The sequence below is a fragment of the Oncorhynchus mykiss genome, chromosome 23, assembly GCF_013265735.2.
Source record: "Oncorhynchus mykiss isolate Arlee chromosome 23, USDA_OmykA_1.1, whole genome shotgun sequence".
Taxonomy (NCBI): Eukaryota; Metazoa; Chordata; class Actinopteri; order Salmoniformes; family Salmonidae; genus Oncorhynchus; species Oncorhynchus mykiss.
Genome location: NC_048587.1, coordinates 3,467,886 through 3,487,814, shown reverse-complemented (window position 1 = coordinate 3,487,814; position 19,929 = coordinate 3,467,886). Strand labels below are relative to the sequence as shown.

General features: G+C 46.5%; 1 protein-coding gene across 1 annotated transcript in view; it reads left to right on the top strand.

Moving 5' to 3' along the window:
* Positions 1 to 19,929, top strand: part of LOC110514665 (EH domain-binding protein 1-like) — a gene marked incomplete at its 3' end in the record, with an annotated part of 194,972 nt that overhangs the window by 32,197 nt on the left and 142,846 nt on the right. The window lies entirely within an intron of this gene.

The window sequence follows — 19,929 nt, the reverse complement described above, 5'->3', positions numbered from 1 at the left end:
GCTGGGCTATATGGACTGGACTATATGGACTGGGCTATATGGGCTGGGCTATACGGGCTATATGGACTGGGGCTATATGGACTGGGCTATATGGACTGGGCTATATGGGATATATGGGCTATATGGGCTGGGCTATATGGGCTGGGCTAGATGGCCTATATGGGCTGGGCTATATGGACTGGGCTATATGGACTGGGCTATATGGACTGGGCTATATGGGCCGGGCTATATGGGCTGGGCTACATGGGCTATATGGGCTGGGCTATATGGGCTATATGGACTGGGCTATATGGGCTGGGCTATATGGGCTGGGCTATATGGACTGGGCTATATGGGCTGGGCTATATGGACTGGGCTAGATGGGCTATATGGGCTGGGCTATATGGGCTGGGCTAGATGGGCTATATGGGCTGGGCTGTATGGACTGAGCTATATGGGCTGGGCTATATGGACAGGGCTATATGGACTGGGCTATATGGACTGGGCTATATGGACAGGGCTATATGGACTGGACTATATGGACTGGGTTAGATGGACTGGGCTAGATGGACTGGGCTATATGGGCTGGGCTAGATGGACTGGGCTAGATGGGCTATATGGGCTGGGCTATATGGGCTGGGCTAGATGGACTGGGCTAGATGGGCTGGGCTAGATGGGCTGGGCTATATGGACTGGGCTATATGGGCTGGGCTATATGGACAGGGCTATATGGACTGGGCTATATGGACTGGGCTATATGGACTGGGCTATATGGACTGGACTATATGACTGGGCTATATGGACTGGACCAAATGGACTGGGCTAGATGGACTGGGCTAGATGGACTGGGCTATATGGGCTGGGGTAGATGGACTGGGCTAGATGGGCTATATGGGCTGGGCTAGATGGGCTAGATGGGCTGGGCTATATGGACTGAGCTATATGGACTGGGCTATATGGGCTGGGCTATATGGGCTGGGCTATATGGGCTGGGCTATATGGGCTGGGCTATATGGGCTGGGTTATATGAGCTGGACAGGGTTATATGGGCTGGACAGGGTTATATGGACAGGGCTGGGCTGGACAGGGTTATATGGGCTGGACAGGGTTATATGGACAGGGCTGGGCTGGACAGGGTTATATGGACAGGGCTGGGCTGGACAGGGTTATATGGGCTGGACAGGGTTATATGGACAGGGCTGGGCTGGACAGGGTTATATGGACAGGGTTATATGGACAGGGTTAAATGGACAGGGCTGGGCTGGACAGGGTTATATGGACAGGGTTATATGGACAGGGCTGGGCTGGACAGGGCTGTATATGGGCTGTACTGGTCTGGCATTTAGATGTTCACATGCTGCCATCTAGTGGTCAGACTGATATTCATATTCAGTCCTTCAGTAAAAACACTCAGTGCATCTCCATTGACGGGGAATGAGGTGGTGTTTGGAACCTCATGTGAGAGTGTTTGTCGTAGGACTCATACCTTCACTGTGTGTGTGTTCAAAGAATGAGTCCACCTTGGGGAGTTCAGTCTCAGGTCGGGAAGAGCTTTCTTCTAGTGCTGAAAGGTCCCGTCCTGACTTTCCCCAGTCTGACCGTCACTGTGTGGAACCCCTGGCACGGCACCATTATATTGTGTGTTTTGGAGGGAGGGGTGGAGAGAGGGGGGGGAGAGAGGGAGTGGTGAGAGGGGTGGAGAGAGGGGGGGAGAGGGGTGGAGAGAGGGGTGTAGGGAGGGGAAGAGGAGGTAGAGGGAGAATGGTTGTGAGGTCTGGGGTACACTCACTAACCAAGAATTCACTATATGGGACAAAAACCCAATTGAGACTCTGCATGCAGACGTATACAGAGGTGGGGAGGGATGGAGAGAGGGAGGGAGATGTATGTAGAGAGGGAGGGGGGAGGTATGTAGAGAGGGAGGGGGAGGGGTATGTAGAGGGGGAGGGGTATGTAGAGAGGGAGGGGGGTATGTGGAGGTTGAGGTATGTAGAGGGGGAGAGGGAGGGGTATGTAGAGAGGGAGTTATGTAGAGGGGGAGGTATGTAGAGAGGGAGGGGGAGGGGTATGTAGAGGGGAGGGGTATGTAGAGAGGGAGGGGGGTATGTGGAGGTTGAGGTATGTAGAGAGGGAGGGGGAGAGGGAGGGGTATGTAGAGAGGGAGTTATGTAGAGGGGGTGGTATGTAGAGAGGGAGGGGGAGAGGTATGCAGAGGGGGAGGTATGCAGAGGGGGAGGTATGCAGAGGGGGAGGTATGCAGAGGGGGAGGTATGCAGAGGGGGAGGGGGAGAGGTATGTAGAGAGGGAGGGGGAGAGGTTTGTGGAGAGGTATGTAGAGAGGGAGGGGGAGGGGTATGTAGAGAGGGAGGGGGGTATGTGGAGGTTGAGGTATGTAGAGAGGGAGGGGGAGAGGGAGGGGTATGTAGAGAGGGAGTTATGTAGAGGGGGAGATATGTAGAGAGGGAGGGGGAGAGGTATGTAGAGAGGGAGGTATGTATAGAGGGAGGGGGAGAGGTATGTAGAGAGGGAGGGGGAGAGGTTTGTGGAGAGGGGGAGGTATGTAGAGGGGGAGGTATGTAGAGGGGGAGGTATGTAGAGGGGGAGGAGGAGAGGTATGTAGAGAGGAGGTATGTAGAGAGGGTGGGGGAGAGGTATGTAGATTAGGGAGGGGGAGAGGTATGTAGAGGGGCAGGTATGTAGAGAGGGAGGGGGAGAGGTATGTGTAGGGGGAGGTATGTAGAGGGGGGGGAGATGTGGAAGTGAAGAGGTTGAGAGGACGGTGCTCCAAGTTGAGACGAACATCAAAGACCTCCTGACAGACTGACTGGACTAGTTGGCAGCAGATTACTCAGTTTGGGGGAACAAAGCAGATGGTCTTCAGCATCCATAGAGTCTTCAGACAGCTGCCATGGATCCAGACAGCTGCCATGGACCCAGACAGCTGCCATGGACCCAGACAGCTGCCATGGATCCAGACAGCTGCCATGGATCCAGACGGCTGCCATGGACCCAGGCGGCTGCCATGGATCCAGACGGCTGCCATGGACCCAGACGGCTGCCATGGATCCAGACAGCTGCCATGGATCCAGACGGCTGCCATGGACCCAGACAGCTGCCATGGACCCAGACAGCTGCCATGGATCCAGACAGCTGCCATGGATCCAGACAGCTGCCATGGACCCAGACAGCTGCCATGGATCCAGACAGCTGCCATGGATCCAGACAGCTGCCATGGATCCAGACAGCTGCCATGGATCCAGACAGCTGCCATGGACCCAGACAGCTGCCATGGACCCAGACGGCTGCCATGGATCCAGACAGCTGCCATGGATCCAGACAGCTGCCATGGACCCAGACAGCTGCCATGGATCCAGACAGCTGCCATGGACCCAGACAGCTGCCATGGACCCAGACGGCTGCCATGGATCCAGACAGCTGCCATGGACCCAGACGGCTGCCATGGATCCAGACAGCTGCCATGGACCCAGACAGCTGCCATGGACCCAGACAGCTGCCATGGACCCAGACAGCTGCCATGGATCCAGACAGCTGCCATGGACCCAGACGGCTGCCATGGACCCAGACAGCTGCCATGGACCCAGACAGCTGCCATGGACCCAGGCGGCTGCCCAGCGGTTGAACCTGCGCATCGTCAGGAACGGAACAAAATCCAGAAGTAAATTGTTGGGATCGTAATAGAAGCTGTAAACGTTAATTAACTCGGTGAACATCCTGTGTGTTATACGGATGTGTCAGGACGAGGAAGGAGCGTTTACACGTTGAATTCTTACTTTACTCGGTTACACATCTTGTTTTATACCTACCGACTTGTGTCAGGAATGTGGCATCTGCAAAGCACATGAACCAAACGTAGCTCGTGGAGGTTGGCTAGTCAATCTGGCGACACTAGGCCAGACGTTTTGAAGCTTCCGGGTTCATTTCCATAATAAAAGTCTAGTTTGTTTGACAGCAGCGTTCACTAACGCTTTCATACCAGTAGATGGCGCTGTATCGAGGCTTGGACCTTCAGGAAATGACTTGTGTGAGAATGATGAAGGGACTCCTGAGTGGCGTTGCGGTCTGAGGCCCTGTATCTCAGTGGTAGAGGCGTCACTACAGACCCTGGTTCAGCGGTCTGAGGCCCTGTATCTCAGTGGTAGAGGCGTCACTACAGACCCTGGTTCGAATCCAGGCTGTATCACAGCGGTCCGAGGCCCTGTATCTCAGTGGTAGAGGCGTCACTACAGACCCTGGTTCGATTCAAGGCTGTATCACAGCAGTCTGAGGCCCTGCATCTTCAGTGCTAGAGGCGTCACTACAGACCCTGGTTCAGCGGTCTGAGGCCCTGTATGTCAGTGGTAGAGGCGTCACTACAGACCCTGGTTCCATTCCATAACAGCGGTCTGAGGCACTGCATCTTCAGTGGTAGAGGCATCACTACAGACCCTGGTTCCATTCTAGGCTGTATCACAGCAGTCTGAGGCACTGCATCTTCAGTGCTAGAGGCGTCACTACAGACCCTGGTTCCATTCCAGGCTGTATCACACCGGTCTGAGGCCCTGTATCTAAGTGGTAGAGGCGTCACTACAGACCCTGGTTCCATTCCAGACTGTATCACAGCGGTCTGAGGCCCTGTATCTAAATAGGTCTATTCCACTGTCTAAATAGGTCTATTCCACTGTCTAAATAGGTCTATTCCACTGTCAAATAGGTCTATTCCACTGTCTAAATAGGTCTATTCCACTGTCTAAATAGGTCTATTCCACTGTCTAAATAGGTCTATTCCACTGTCTAAATAGGTCTATTCTACTGTCTAAATAGGTCTATTCCACTGTCTAAATAGGTCTATTCCACTGTCTAAATAGGTCTATTCCACTGTCTAAATAGGTCTATTCCACTGTCTAAATAGGTCTATTCCCCTATATAAATAGGCCTATTCCGCTATCTAAATAGGCCTATTCGCTATCTAAATAAGCCTATTCCGCTGTCTAAATAGGCCTATTCCGCTGTCTAAATAGGCCTATTCCGCTATCTAAATAGGCCTATTCCGCTATCTAAATAGGCCTTGCTGTTGTGTGTTATGTAACATAGAATTGTCTGCTGTAGTGATCCTGTAACATAATGAATCCGACGGTGTTTGGGGGACTGTAGGCCTTTACATTACATGGGGGACTGTAGGCCTTTACATTACATGGGGGACTGTAGGCCTTTACATTACATGGGGGACTGTAGGCCTTTACATTACATGGGGGACTGTAGGCCTTTACATTACATGGGGGACTGTAGGCCTTTACAATCAACACACTGGTTTCAATCAACACACTGATGAGACTGTTCTATTCTCTTTGATTTAGTTCCTATTGCAACTCAAAAACATGACTGAATGGATGACATACTGACCTACTGAACTGACTGAATGGATGACATATTGACCTACTGAACTGACTGAATGGATGACATACTGACCTACTGAACTGACTGAATGGATGACATACTGACCTACTGAACTGACTGAATGGATGACATATTGACTGAATGGATGACATATTGACTGACTGACTGAATGGATGACATACTGACTGACTGAATGGATGACATACTGGCTGACTGAATGGATGACATACTGACTGACTGAATGGATGACATACTGGCTGACTGAATGGATGACATACTGGCTGACTGAATGGAAGACATACTGACTGACTGACTGAATGGAAGACATACTGACTGACTGACTGAATGGAAGACATACTGACTGACTGACTGAATGGATGACATACTGACTGACTGACTGAATGGATGACATCCTGACTGACTGAATGGATGACATCCTGACTGACTGAATGGATGACATCCTGACTGACTGAATGGATGACATACTGACTGACTGAATGGATGACATTCTGACTGACTGAATGGATGACATACTGACTGACTGAATGGAAGACATACTGACTGACTGACTGTATGGATGACATACTGACTGACTGAACTAACTGAATTGAAGACATACTGACTGACTGACGGAATGGATGACATACTGACTGACTGAATGGATGACATACTGACTGACTGAACTAACTGAATTGAAGACATACTGACTGACTGACTGAATGGATGACATACTGACTGACTGAATGGATGACATACTGACTGACTGACTGAATTGAAGACATACTGACTGACTGGATGACATACTGACTGACTGAACAACATACTGACTGACTGAACTGACTGAATGGATGACATACTGACTGACTGAATGGATGACATACTGACTGACTGAATGGATGACATTCTGACTGACTGAATGGATGACATACTGACTGACTGAATGGAAGACATACTGACTGACTGACTGAATTGAAGACATACTGACTGACTGGATGACATACTGACTGACTGAACTGACTGAATGGATGACTGACTGACTGAATTGAAGACATACTGACTGACTGGATGACTTACTGACTGACTGAACTGACTGAATGGATGACATACTGACTGACTGAACTAACTGAATGGATGACAGACTGACTGAATGGATGACATACTGGCTGACTGAATGGATGACATACTGGCTGACTGAATGGAAGACATACTGACTGACTGAATGGAAGACATATTGACTGACTGACTGAATGGATGACATACTGACTGACTGAATGGATGACATACTGACTGACTGAATGGATGACATACTGACTGACTGAATGGATGACATACTGACTGACTGAATGGAAGACATACTGACTGACTGAATGGAAGACCTACTGACTGACTGAATGGAAGACATACTGACTGACTGAATGGATGACATACTGACTGACTGAATGGTAGACATACTGACTGACTGAATGGAAGACATACTGACTGACTGACTGAATTGAAGACATACTGACTGAGTGGATGACATACTGACTGACTGAACTGACTGAATGGATGACTGACTGACTGAATTGAAGACATACTGACTGACTGGATGACTTACTGACTGACTGAACTGACTGAATGGATGACATACTGACCTACTGAACTGACTGAATGGATGACATATTGACCTACTGAACTGACTGAATGGATGACATACTGACCTACTGAACTGACTGAATGGATGACATACTGACCTACTGAACTGACTGAATGGATGACATATTGACTGAATGGATGACATTGACTGACTGACTGAATGGATGACATACTGACTGACTGAATGGATGACATACTGGCTGACTGAATGGATGACATACTGACTGACTGAATGGATGACATACTGGCTGACTGAATGGATGACATACTGGCTGACTGAATGGATGACATACTGACTGACTGACTGAATGGAAGACCCCCAACAGCAACTCGCCCAAGCCTTCCCCATTTCTCCTTCTCCCAAATCCATTCAGCTGATGTTCTGAAAGAGCTGCAAAATCTGGACCCCTACAAATCAGCCGGGCTAGACAATCTGGACCCTTTCTTTCTAAAATTATCTGCCGAAATTGTTGCCACCCCTATTACTAGCCTGTTCAACCTCTCTTTCGTGTCGTCTGAGATTCCCAAAGATTGGAAAGCAGCTGCGGTCATCCCCCTCTTCAAAGGGGGGGACACTCTTGACCCAAACTGCTACAGACCTATATCTATCCTACCATGCCTTTCTAAGGTCTTCGAAAGCCAAGTCAACAAACAGATTACTGACTGACTGAATGGATGACATTCTGACTGACTGAATGGATGACATACTGACTGACTGAATGGAAGACATACTGACTGACTGACTGAATTGAAGACATACTGACTGACTGGATGACATACTGACTGACTGAACTGACTGAATGGATGACATACTGACTGACTGACTGAATTGAAGACATACTGACTGACTGGATGACTTACTGACTGACTGAACTGACTGAATGGATGACATACTGACTGACTGAACTAACTGAATGGATGACATACTGACTGACTGAATGGATGACATACTGGCTGACTGAATGGATGACATACTGGCTGACTGAATGGAAGACATACTGACTGACTGAATGGAAGACATACTGACTGACTGACTGAATGGATGACATACTGACTGACTGAATGGATGACATACTGACTGACTGAATGGATGACATACTGACTGACTGAATGGAAGACATACTGACTGACTGAATGGAAGACATACTGACTGACTGAATGGAAGACATACTGACTGACTGAATGGAAGACATACTGACTGACTGAATGGATGACATACTGACTGACTGAATGGAAGACATACTGACTGACTGACTGTATGGATGACATACTGACTGACTGAACTAACTGAATTGAAGACATACTGACTGACTGACGGAATGGATGACATACTGACTGACTGAATGGATGACATACTGACTGACTGAACTAACTGAATTGAAGACATACTGACTGACTGACTGAATGGATGACATACTGACTGACTGAATGGATGACATACTGACTGACTGACTGAATTGAAGACATACTGACTGACTGGATGACATACTGACTGACTGAACGACATACTGACTGACTGAACTGACTGAATGGATGACATACTGACTGACTGAACTAACTGAATGGATGACATACTGACTGACTGAATGGATGACATACTGACTGACTGAATGGATGACATTCTGACTGACTGAATGGATGACATACTGACTGACTGAATGGAAGACATACTGACTGACTGACTGAATTGAAGACATACTGACTGACTGGATGACATACTGACTGAACTGACTGAATGGATGACTGACTGACTGAATTGAAGACATAGTGACTGACTGGATGACTTACTGACTGACTGAACTGACTGAATGGATGACATACTGACTGACTGAACTAACTGAATGGATGACAGACTGACTGAATGGATGACATACTGGCTGACTGAATGGATGACATACTGGCTGACTGAATGGAAGACATACTGACTGACTGAATGGAAGACATACTGACTGACTGACTGAATGGATGACATACTGACTGACTGAATGGATGACATACTGACTGACTGAATGGATGACATACTGACTGACTGAATGGAAGACATACTGACTGACTGAATTTAAGACCTACTGACTGACTGAATGGAAGACATACTGACTGACTGAATGGATGACATACTGACTGACTGAATGGTAGACATACTGACTGACTGAATGGAAGACATACTGACTGACTGACTGAATTGAAGACATACTGACTGACTGGATGACATACTGACTGACTGAACTGACTGAATGGATGACTGACTGACTGAATTGAAGACATACTGACTGACTGGATGACTTACTGACTGACTGAACTGACTGAATGGATGACATACTGACTGACTGAACTAACTGAATGGATGACATACTGACTGACTGAATGGATGACATACTGGCTGACTGAATGGATGACATACTGGCTGACTGAATGGAAGACATACTGACTGACTGAATGGAAGACATACTGACTGACTGACTGAATGGATGACATACTGACTGACTGAATGGATGACATACTGACTGACTGAATGGATGACATACTGACTGACTGAATGGAAGACATACTGACTGACTGAATGGATGACATACTGACTGACTGAATGGATGACATACTGACTGACTGAATGGAAGACATACTGACTGACTGAATGGAAGACCTACTGACTGACTGAATGGAAGACATACTGACTGACTGAATGGATGACATACTGACTGACTGAATGGTAGACATACTGACTGACTGACTGTATGGATGACATACTGACTGACTGAACTAACTGAATTGAAGACATACTGACTGACTGACTGACTGAATGGATGACATACTGACTGACTGAATGGATGACATACTGACTGACTGAACTATCTGAATTGAAGACATACTGACTGACAGACTGAATGGATGACATACTGACTGACTGACTGAATTGAAGACATACTGACTGACTGGATGACATACTGACTGACTGAACTGACTGAATGGATGACATACTGACTGACTGAACTAACTGAATGGATGACATACTGACTGACTGAATGGATGACATACTGACTGACTGAATGGATGACATACTGACTGACTGAATGGAAGACATACTGACTGACTGAATGGAAGACCTACTGACTGACTGAATGGAAGACATACTGACTGACTGAATGGATGACATACTGACTGACTGAATGGAAGACATACTGACTGATTGAATGGAAGACATACTGACTGACTGAACTAACTGAATGGATGACATACTGACTGAACTAACTGAATTGAAGACATACTGACTGACTGAATGGATGACACACTGACTGACTGAATTGAAGACATACTGACTGACTGAATGGATGACATACTGACTGACTGAATTGAAGACATACTGACTGACTGAATGGATGACATACTGACTGACTGAACTAACTGAATGGATGACATACTGACTGACTGAATGGATGACATACTGACTGACTGAATGGATGACATACTGACTGACTGAATGGATGACATACTGACTGACTGAATGGATGACATACTGACTGACTGAATGGATGACATACTGGCTGACTGAATGGATGACATACTGGCTGACTGAATGGAAGACATACTGACTGACTGACTGAATGGAAGACATACTGACTGACTGACTGAATGGAAGACATACTGACTGACTGAATGGATGACATACTGACTGACTGAATGGATGACATACTAACTGACTGAATGGATGACATACTGACTGACTGAATGGAAGACATACTGACTGACTGAACTAACTGAATGGATGACATACTGACTGACTGAATGGATGACATACTGCCTGACTGACTGAATTGATGACATACTGACTGACTGACTGGATGACATACTGACTGACTGAATGGATGATATACTGACTGACTGACTGAATTGATGACATACTGACTGACTGAACTAACTGAATGGATGACATACTGACTGACTGAATGGATGACATACTGGCTGACTGAATGGATGACATACTGGCAGACTGAATGGAAGACATACTGACTGACTGACTGAATGGAAGACATACTGACTGACTGACTGAATGGAAGACATACTGACTGACTGACTGACTGAATGGATGACATACTGACTGACTGAATGGATGACATACTGACTGACTGAATGGATGACATACTGACTGACTGAATGGATGACATACTGACTGACTGAATGGATGACATACTGACTGACTGAATGGAAGACATACTGACTGACTGAATGGAAGACATACTGACTGACTGAATGGAAGACATACTGACTGACAGAATGGATGACATACTGACTGACTGAATGGAAGACATACTGACTGACTGTATGGATGACATACTGACTGACTGAATGGATGACATACTGACTGACTGAATGGACGACATACTGACTGACTGTATGGATGACATACTGACTGACTGACTGACTGAATTGAAGACATACTGACTGACTGGATGACATACTGACTGACTGAACTGACTGAATGGATGACATACTGACTGACTGACTGAATTGAAGACATACTGACTGACTGGATGACATACTGACTGACTGAACTAACTGAATGGATGACATACTGACTGACTGAATGGATGACATACTGGCTGACTGAATGGATGACATACTGGCTGACTGAATGGAAGACATACTGACTGACTGACTGACTGAATGGAAGACATACTGACTGACTGACTGAATGGATGACATACTGACTGACTGACTGAATGGATGACATACTGACTGACTGAATGGCTGACATACTGACTGACTGAATGGATGACATACTGACTGACTGAATGGATGACATACTGACTGACTGAATGGAAGACATACTGACTGACTGAATGGAAGACCTACTGACTGATTGAATGGAAGACATACTGACTGATTGACTGTATGGATGACATACTGACTGACTGAACTGGCTGAATTGAAGACATACTGACTGAATGGATGACATACTGACTGACTGAATGTTTGACATACTAACTGACTGAATTGAAGACATACTGACTGACTGAATTGAAGACATACTGACTGACTGAATGGATGACATACTGACTGACTGAACTAACTGAATGGATGACATACTGACTGACTGAATGGATGACATACTGACTGACTGAATGGATGACATACTGACTGACTGAATGGATGTCATACTGACTGGATGACATACTGACTGACTGAATGGATGATATACTGACTGACTGAATGGAAGACATACTGACTGACTGAATGGAAGACATACTGACTGATTGACCTAACTGAATAGATGACATACTGACTGACTGAATGGGAATGAAATGTTCAGATCAGTTGGAATGACAAGTTAAACGCATCGTGCATGCTCTGCATTTTATTTGTCTAGTAGCCAGTAGGCCGACACCAATGTGTTACTATGTGATATCAGACCTCAAGAGACCAATCAGAGCAGAGATCTGGTTCCCTTTACTTCCATTAGGCAGTCATTCTGTAGAGGCTGCTGGTGTCCTCAGACACCAGAGGGCAGTACAACACAGGCTCTAAAACACTCACACAGCATCATCTGACCAGGGATCTGTCTGCGTCACTGTGTATGTCACCGTGTGTGTTTGTGTGTGTGTGTCACTGTGTGTGTGTCAGTGGGTGTGTATCACTGTGTGTGGGTGTGTGTCCTATCTGTGGGTGTGTGTCCTATCTGTGTGGGGGCTTCTGTCTGTGTAGACCAGGGCAGTCTACTCTAAAATCAGAACCCGCTATCTGGGTTAGTTCATATATATATTTTGCTCAATGAATGAATGCAGCCAGGGAGATAGAAGGAGAAAGAGGAGGAGAAGAGGAAAGGTGAGTTTTCCTGACCCCTCATCAGAGAGGAGAGGAGAAAGGGAAGAATAAGCTATTGTCCTCCCCCTCTGAGATGATGAAATTCCAGATTCCTCAGTCTGACCGAGACGTGGTTTAATCTGGAGGCCCTCCACTCTTAATCCCCCTGTCTGTCTGTCCAATTATCATCGCTGTTCCCAGATTGGATTTTGTCATTGAAAATGGCAGTGTCAAACGTCACCTTTCTCTCTATCTGTCACCCACTTTCTCTGCACCTCTCTCTCTGTCTCTCTCTCTGTCTCTCTGTCTCTCTCTCTCTCTCTCTCTCTCTCTCTCTCTCTCTCTCTCTCTATCTCTCTCTCTCTATCTCTCTCTCTCGCTCTCACTCTCTCGCTCTCTCGCTCTCTCTCGCTCTCCCGCTCTTTCTCTCTCTTTCTTTCTCTCTTTCTCTCCCTCTACGTCTGTCTCTCTCTCTCTCTCTCTCACTTCCTCTCTTTCTTTCTTTCTTTCCTTCCTCTCTTTCTTTCCTTCTCTCTCTCTCTCTCTCTCTCTCTCTCTCTCTCTCTCTCTCTCTCACTCTCCGTGCTGCTCACATAATCAGGAATAGAGGAAGAAGATGAGAAGTGTCAGAGACTGTAAATTACTATTCAGTAGTATCTCTAAATTGCATGCTAGTCGTCCCTTTCACCTAGCTTCAAATGGACCCGTATTTTCAAAAGGCGGGCAAATTGAGGGGTCAACAGATTTAAGGGGTGTTTTTGACGGCAGGCATTGTGCTGCATGGTTCTATTGTGTGTGTGTGTGTTCTAGATTTAACCGCTAAGTGTTTGAGTATTAACCAAAGCAGGAGATGGAATCTCCTTTTCAAAACCTTGGGGACAGTTCACACAAATCCTGAGGAACACAATAAGACCACAGTCGTTGTCTGTTAAAACTCAGTATCAGTAGGTTTTCTAGCCTGTCTTACTGTTAACTTTGTTTTGGAATACACCGTATTATCTCTGTCTGTTTATCTTCTCTCTGTCTCTCTCTCTCTCTCTCTCTGTCTCTCCTCTCTCTGTCTCTCTCCTCTTTCTGTCTCTCTCTGTCTCTCTCTGTCTCTCCTCTCTCCTCCTGCACTCCATTGACGTCACTCTCTCTCTGAAGTGAGCTCCAGTCTCTCTCTCTCTGAAGTGAGCTCTGTTCTCTCTCTGAAGTGAGCTCCGTTCTCTCTCTGAAGTGAGCTCCGGTCTCTCTCTCTCTCTGAAGTGAGCTCCGGTCTCTCTCTCTCTGAAGTGAGCTCCGTTCTCTCTCTCTCTGAAGTGACCTCCTGTTATTTGTGAACCTCTTCTCACACACACACACACACACACACACACACACACACACACACACACACACACACACACACACACACACACACACACACACACACACACACACTGTATCCTGTCCTCAGTATTGTCCCCAGGGTTGTGGTGCGCATCCCTCCCACTAGAAGACATTACGTAGGCCAGTGGGTTGTGTGAGCTGAGTGAGTGTGTGTGTCTACGTAGGCCAGTGTGTGTGTGTGTCATTACGTAGGCCAGTGGGTTGTGTGAGATGAGTGGGCCTCGTGGAAGAAAAACACAATTATTTCAGCCTCTGGCTATTCACGCAAAGGTGACAAAAGCTGGTATGAAGTATGAAATCCCCAAAGTTTTCCTCGTTCGACAAATTGGGATTAATTTGAGCTTCTGGTGTGTTTAAAAAAAAAAGTTTGGACTGCACCTCTGTGTGTGTGTGTGTGTGTGTGTGTGTATGTGTACGTGTGTACTCTGTGTTTCAGTTTGTGTGTGTGTGTGTGTACTCTGTGTTTCAGTTTGTGTGTGTGTGTGTGTGTGTGTACTCTGTGTTTCAGTTTGTGTGTGTGTGTGTGTGTGTGTACTCTGTGTTTCAGTTTGTGTGTGTGTGTGTGTACTCTGTGTTTCAGTTTGTGTGTGTGTGTTTCACTCTGGCCAAAACCGTTCCAACGTAAACCCAATGTGTTTCTATGGGCTTATATTGGACCTTAGCCTGTCGCCTGCCTTCCTGCCTTTGGGACAACGACTCCCATTGGTAGAGCAGAGACATGAGCATCTCATCATTACATGCAGATCTCTGGCGAAGAGCATGAGGGAGAGAGAGAGGAGGAGGCAGGCAGGCAGGCCAACGTGTGGGAGAGAGAGAGAGAGGAGGAGGCAGGCAGGCCAGCGTGTGGGAGAGCGAGAGAGGAGGAGGCAGGCAGGCCAGCGTGTGGGAGAGCGAGAGAGGAGGAGGCAGGCAGGCCAGCGTGTGGGAGAGAGAGAGGAGGAGGCAGACATGCAGGCCAGTGTGTGGGAGAGAGGGAGGAGGCAGGCAGGCTAGCGTGAGGGAGAGAGAGAGAGAGAGGAGGCAGGCAGGCCAGCGTGTGGGAGAGAGAGGAGGAGGCAGGCAGGCAGGCCAGCGTGTGGGAGAGAGAGAGAGGAGGCAGGCAGGCCAGCGTGTGGGTGAGAGAGAGAGAGAGAGAGGAGGAGGCAGGCAGGCCAGCGTGAGGGAGAGAGAGGAGGCAAGCAGGCCAGCGTGTGGGGGAGAGAGAGAGAGAGGAGGAGGCAGGCAGGCCAGCGTGAGGGAGAGAGAGGAGGAGGCAGGCAGGCCAGCGTGTGGGAGAGAGAGAGAGAGAGAGAGGAGGCAGGCAGGCCAGCGTGTGGGGGAGAGAGAGAGGAGGAGGCAGGCAGGCCAGCGTGAGGGAGAGAGAGGAGGAGGCAGGCCGGCCAGCGTGAGGGAGAGAGAGGAGGAGGCAGGCAGGCCAGCGTGTGGGAGAGAGAGAGAGGAGGCAGGCAGGCCAGCGTGTGGGAGAGCGAGAGAGGAGGAGGCAGGCAGGCCAGCGTGTGGGAGAGAGAGAGGAGGAGGAGGCAGGCAGGCAGGCCAGTGTGTGGGAGAGAGAGGAGCTGAGACAAGGCCTTCTATGCCATCAAATGGAACATAAATTTCAACATAACAATTAGGATTTGGCTAAAAATACTTGAATCAGTTATAGAACCCATTGGCCTTTATAGTTGTGAGGTCTGGGGTCCGCTCACCAACCAAGATTTCACAAAATGGGACAAACACCAAATTGAGACTCTGCATGCAGAATTCTGCAAAAATATCCTCCGTGTACAACGTAGAACACCAAATAATGCATGCAGAGCAGAATTAGTCCGATACCCACTAATTATCAAAATCCAGAAAAGAGACGTTAAATTCTACAACCACCTAAAAGGAAGCGATTCCCAAACCTTCCATAACAAAGCCATCACCTACAGAGAGATGAACCTGGAGAAGAGTCCCCTAAGCAAGCTGGTCCTGGGGCTCTGTTCACAAACACAAACACACCCTACAGAGCCCCAGGACAACAGCACAATTAGACCCAACCAAATCATGAGAAAACAACAAGATAATTACTTGACACATTGGAAAGAATTTACAAAAAAACAGAGCAAACTAGAATGCTATTTGGCCCTAAACAGAGAGTACACAGTGGCAGAATACCTGACCACTGTGACTGACCCAAACTTAAGGAAAGCTTTGACTATGTACAGACTCAGTGAGCATAGCTTTGCTATTGAGAAAGGTCGCTGTAGGCAGACCTGGCTCTCAAGAGAAGATGTGCTCACTGCCCACAAAATTAGGTGGAAACTGAGCTGCACTTCCTAACCTCCTGCCCAATGTATGACCATATTAGAGAGACATATTTCCCTCAGATTACACAGATCCACAAAGAATTTGAAAACAAATCCATTTTTGATAAACTCCCATATCTACTGGGTGAAATTCCACAGTGTGACATCACACAGTTTTGGAGTGTGTGTGTGTGTTATAAAGTGAGCATATCCAGGTGAGTTCAGCTGGGGTCGGGGCCGTCATATCAGGTGTGTGTGTTTGTGTGTGTGTGTGTGTGTGTGTGTGTGTTATAAAGTGGGCATATCCAGGTGATTTCAGCTGGAGTTGGGGCCGTCATATCAGGTGTGTGTGTGTGTTATAAAGTGAGCATATCCAGGTGATTTCAGCTGGGGTCGGGGCCGTCGTATCAGGTGTGTGTGTTTGTGTGTGTGTGTGTGTTATAAAGTGGGCATATCCAGGTGATTTTAAGCTGGGGTCGGGGCCGTCATATCAGGTGTGTGTGTTTGTGTGTGTGTGTGTGTGTGTGTGTTATAAAGTGGGCATATCCAGGTGATTTCAGCTGGGGTCGGGGCCGTCATATCAGGTGTGTGTGGTACTATGATCTCCCGTCCCAACCTCTATAATGGAGCTGCAGCTTGTCGTCTGAAAGATTGGAAACGAGTTCTGTCTGGTTTGTTCAGCCGTTCCTATGTGGGGGACGAACGGCTTTATGGGATTAACACTGAGGTCTGAGATGAACACAGGTTTAGGAGCTGTTTTGTTCTTATGAGATTCTATCAGTCAGTTAACACGACCTTCATGAATAATGAAGCCTTGGTGTGTTTGTTTTGATGACATAAATAAGGGATGTTAGCTGATAAATATTTTCTCATGGAACAGAATGTATGAGATCTCCTAAACCTGTGTTTACCACAGACCGTATTTGGGTTGTTTGTTAAAATATAATCCCTGTAGGTTTTGGCCAGTGAGCCATGGCAGAGTTGTGCCTCCAAAAGACACCATTACCAGCTCTCAGGTTTACAGGTCTTTAATCCACAGGGACTCCCTCTATTCCTCCACTTCTTCCACTCTGTCTGTCTGTCTGTCTGTCTGTCTGTCTGTCTGTCTGTCTGTCGCTCTGTCTGTGTATTTGTGTGTTGTACTCTTGTTCTTTCTTTTGTTTACTTTCTCCCTCCATATATAGCCGTGGTATTACTCACTGCTTCCTGTATATAGCCATGTTATTACCCTCTACTTCCTGTATATAGCCGTGGTATTACCCGCTACTTCCTGTATATAGCCATGGTATTACTCGCTGCTTCCTGTATATAGCCATGTTATTACCCACTACTTCCTGTATATAGCCATGTTATTACCCACTACTTCCTGTATATAGCCATGTTATTACCCACTATTTCCTGTATATAGCCGTGGTATTACTCGCTTCCTGTATATAGCCATGGTATTACTCGCTTCCTGTATATAGCCGTGGTATTACTCGCTTCCTGTATATAGCCGTGGTATTACTCGCTTCCTGTATATAGCCCTGTTATTACCCTCTGCTTCCTGTATATAGCCATGTTGTTACCCTCTGCTTCCTGTATATAGCCGTGGTATTACCCGCTACTTCCTGTATATAGCCATGGTATTACTCGCTGCTTCCTGTATATAGCCATGTTGTTACCCTCTACTTCCTGTATATAGCCATGTTGTTACCCTTTACTTCCTGTATATAGCCATGGTATTACCCTCTGCTTCCTGTATATAGCCATGGTATTACCCTCTACTTCCTGTATATAGCTATGTTGTTACCCTCTACTTCCTGTATATAGCCATGTTATTACCCTCTACTTCCTGTATATAGCCATGTTATTACCCTCTACTTCCTGTATATAGCCATGGTATTACCCTCTACTTCCTGTATATAGCCATGTTGTTACCCTCTACTTCCTGTATATAGCCATGGTATTACCCTCTACTTCCTGTATATAGCTATGTTGTTACCCTCTACTTCCTGTATATAGCCATGGTATTACCCTCTACTTCCTGTATATAGCCATGTTATTACCCTCTACTTCCTGTATATAGCCATGTTATTGCCCTCTACTTCCTGTATATAGCCATGGTATTACCCTCTGCTTCCTGTATATAGCCATGTTATTACCCTCTACTTCCTGTATATAGCCATGTTGTTACCCTCTACTTCCTGTATATAGCCATGTTATTACCCTCTACTTCCTGTGTATAGCCATGTTGTTACCCTCTACTTCCTGTATATAGCCATGGTATTACCCTCTGCTTCCTGTATATAGCCATGTTATTACCCTCTACTTCCTGTATATAGCTATGTTATTACCCTCTACTTCCTGTATATAGCCATGTTATTACCCTCTACTTCCTGTATATAGCCATGTTATTACCCTCTACTTCCTGTATATAGCCATGTTATTACCCTCTACTTCCTGTATATATTCATGTTGTTACCCTCTACTTCCTGTATATAGCCATGTTGTTACCCTCTACTTCCTGTATATAGCCATGTTGTTACCCGCTGCTTCCTGTATATAGCCATGTTGTTACCCGCTGCTTCCTGTATATAGCCATGGTATTACCCGCTGCTTCCTGTATATAGCCATGGTATTACCCTCTACTTCCTGTATATAGCCATGTTGTTACCCTCTACTTCCTGTATATAGCCATGTTGTTACCCTCTACTTCCTGTATATAGCCATGTTGTTACCCGCTGCTTCCTGTATATAGCCATGGTATTACCCTCTACTTCCTGTATATAGCCATGTTATTACCCTCTACTTCCTGTATATATTCATGTTATTACCCTCTACTTCCTGTATATAGCCATGTTGTTACCCTCTACTTCCTGTATATAGCCATGTTGTTACCCGCTGCTTCCTGTATATAGCCATGGTATTACCCTCTACTTCCTGTATATAGCCATGTTATTACCCTCTACTTCCTGTATATATTCATGTTATTACCCTCTACTTCCTGTATATAGCCATGTTGTTACCCTCTACTTCCTGTATATAGCCATGTTGTTACCCTCTGCTTCCTGTATATAGCCATGGTATTACCCTCTACTTCCTGTATATAGCCATGTTGTTACCCTCTACTTCCTGTATATAGCCATGGTATTACCCTCTACTTCCTGTATATAGCCATGGTATTACCCTCTACTTCCTGTATATAGCCATGGTATTACCCTCTACTTCCTGTATATAGCCATGGTATTACCCTCTACTTCCTGTATATAGCCATGGTATTACCCTCTACTTCCTGTATATAGCCATGGTATTACCCTCTACTTCCTGTATATAGCCATGGTATTACCCTCTACTTCCTGTATATAGCCATGGTATTACCCTCTACTTCCTGTATATAGCCATGGTATTACCCTCTACTTCCTGTATATAGCCATGGTATTACCCTCTACTTCCTGTATATAGCCATGTTATTACCCTCTACTTCCTGTATATAGCCATGTTG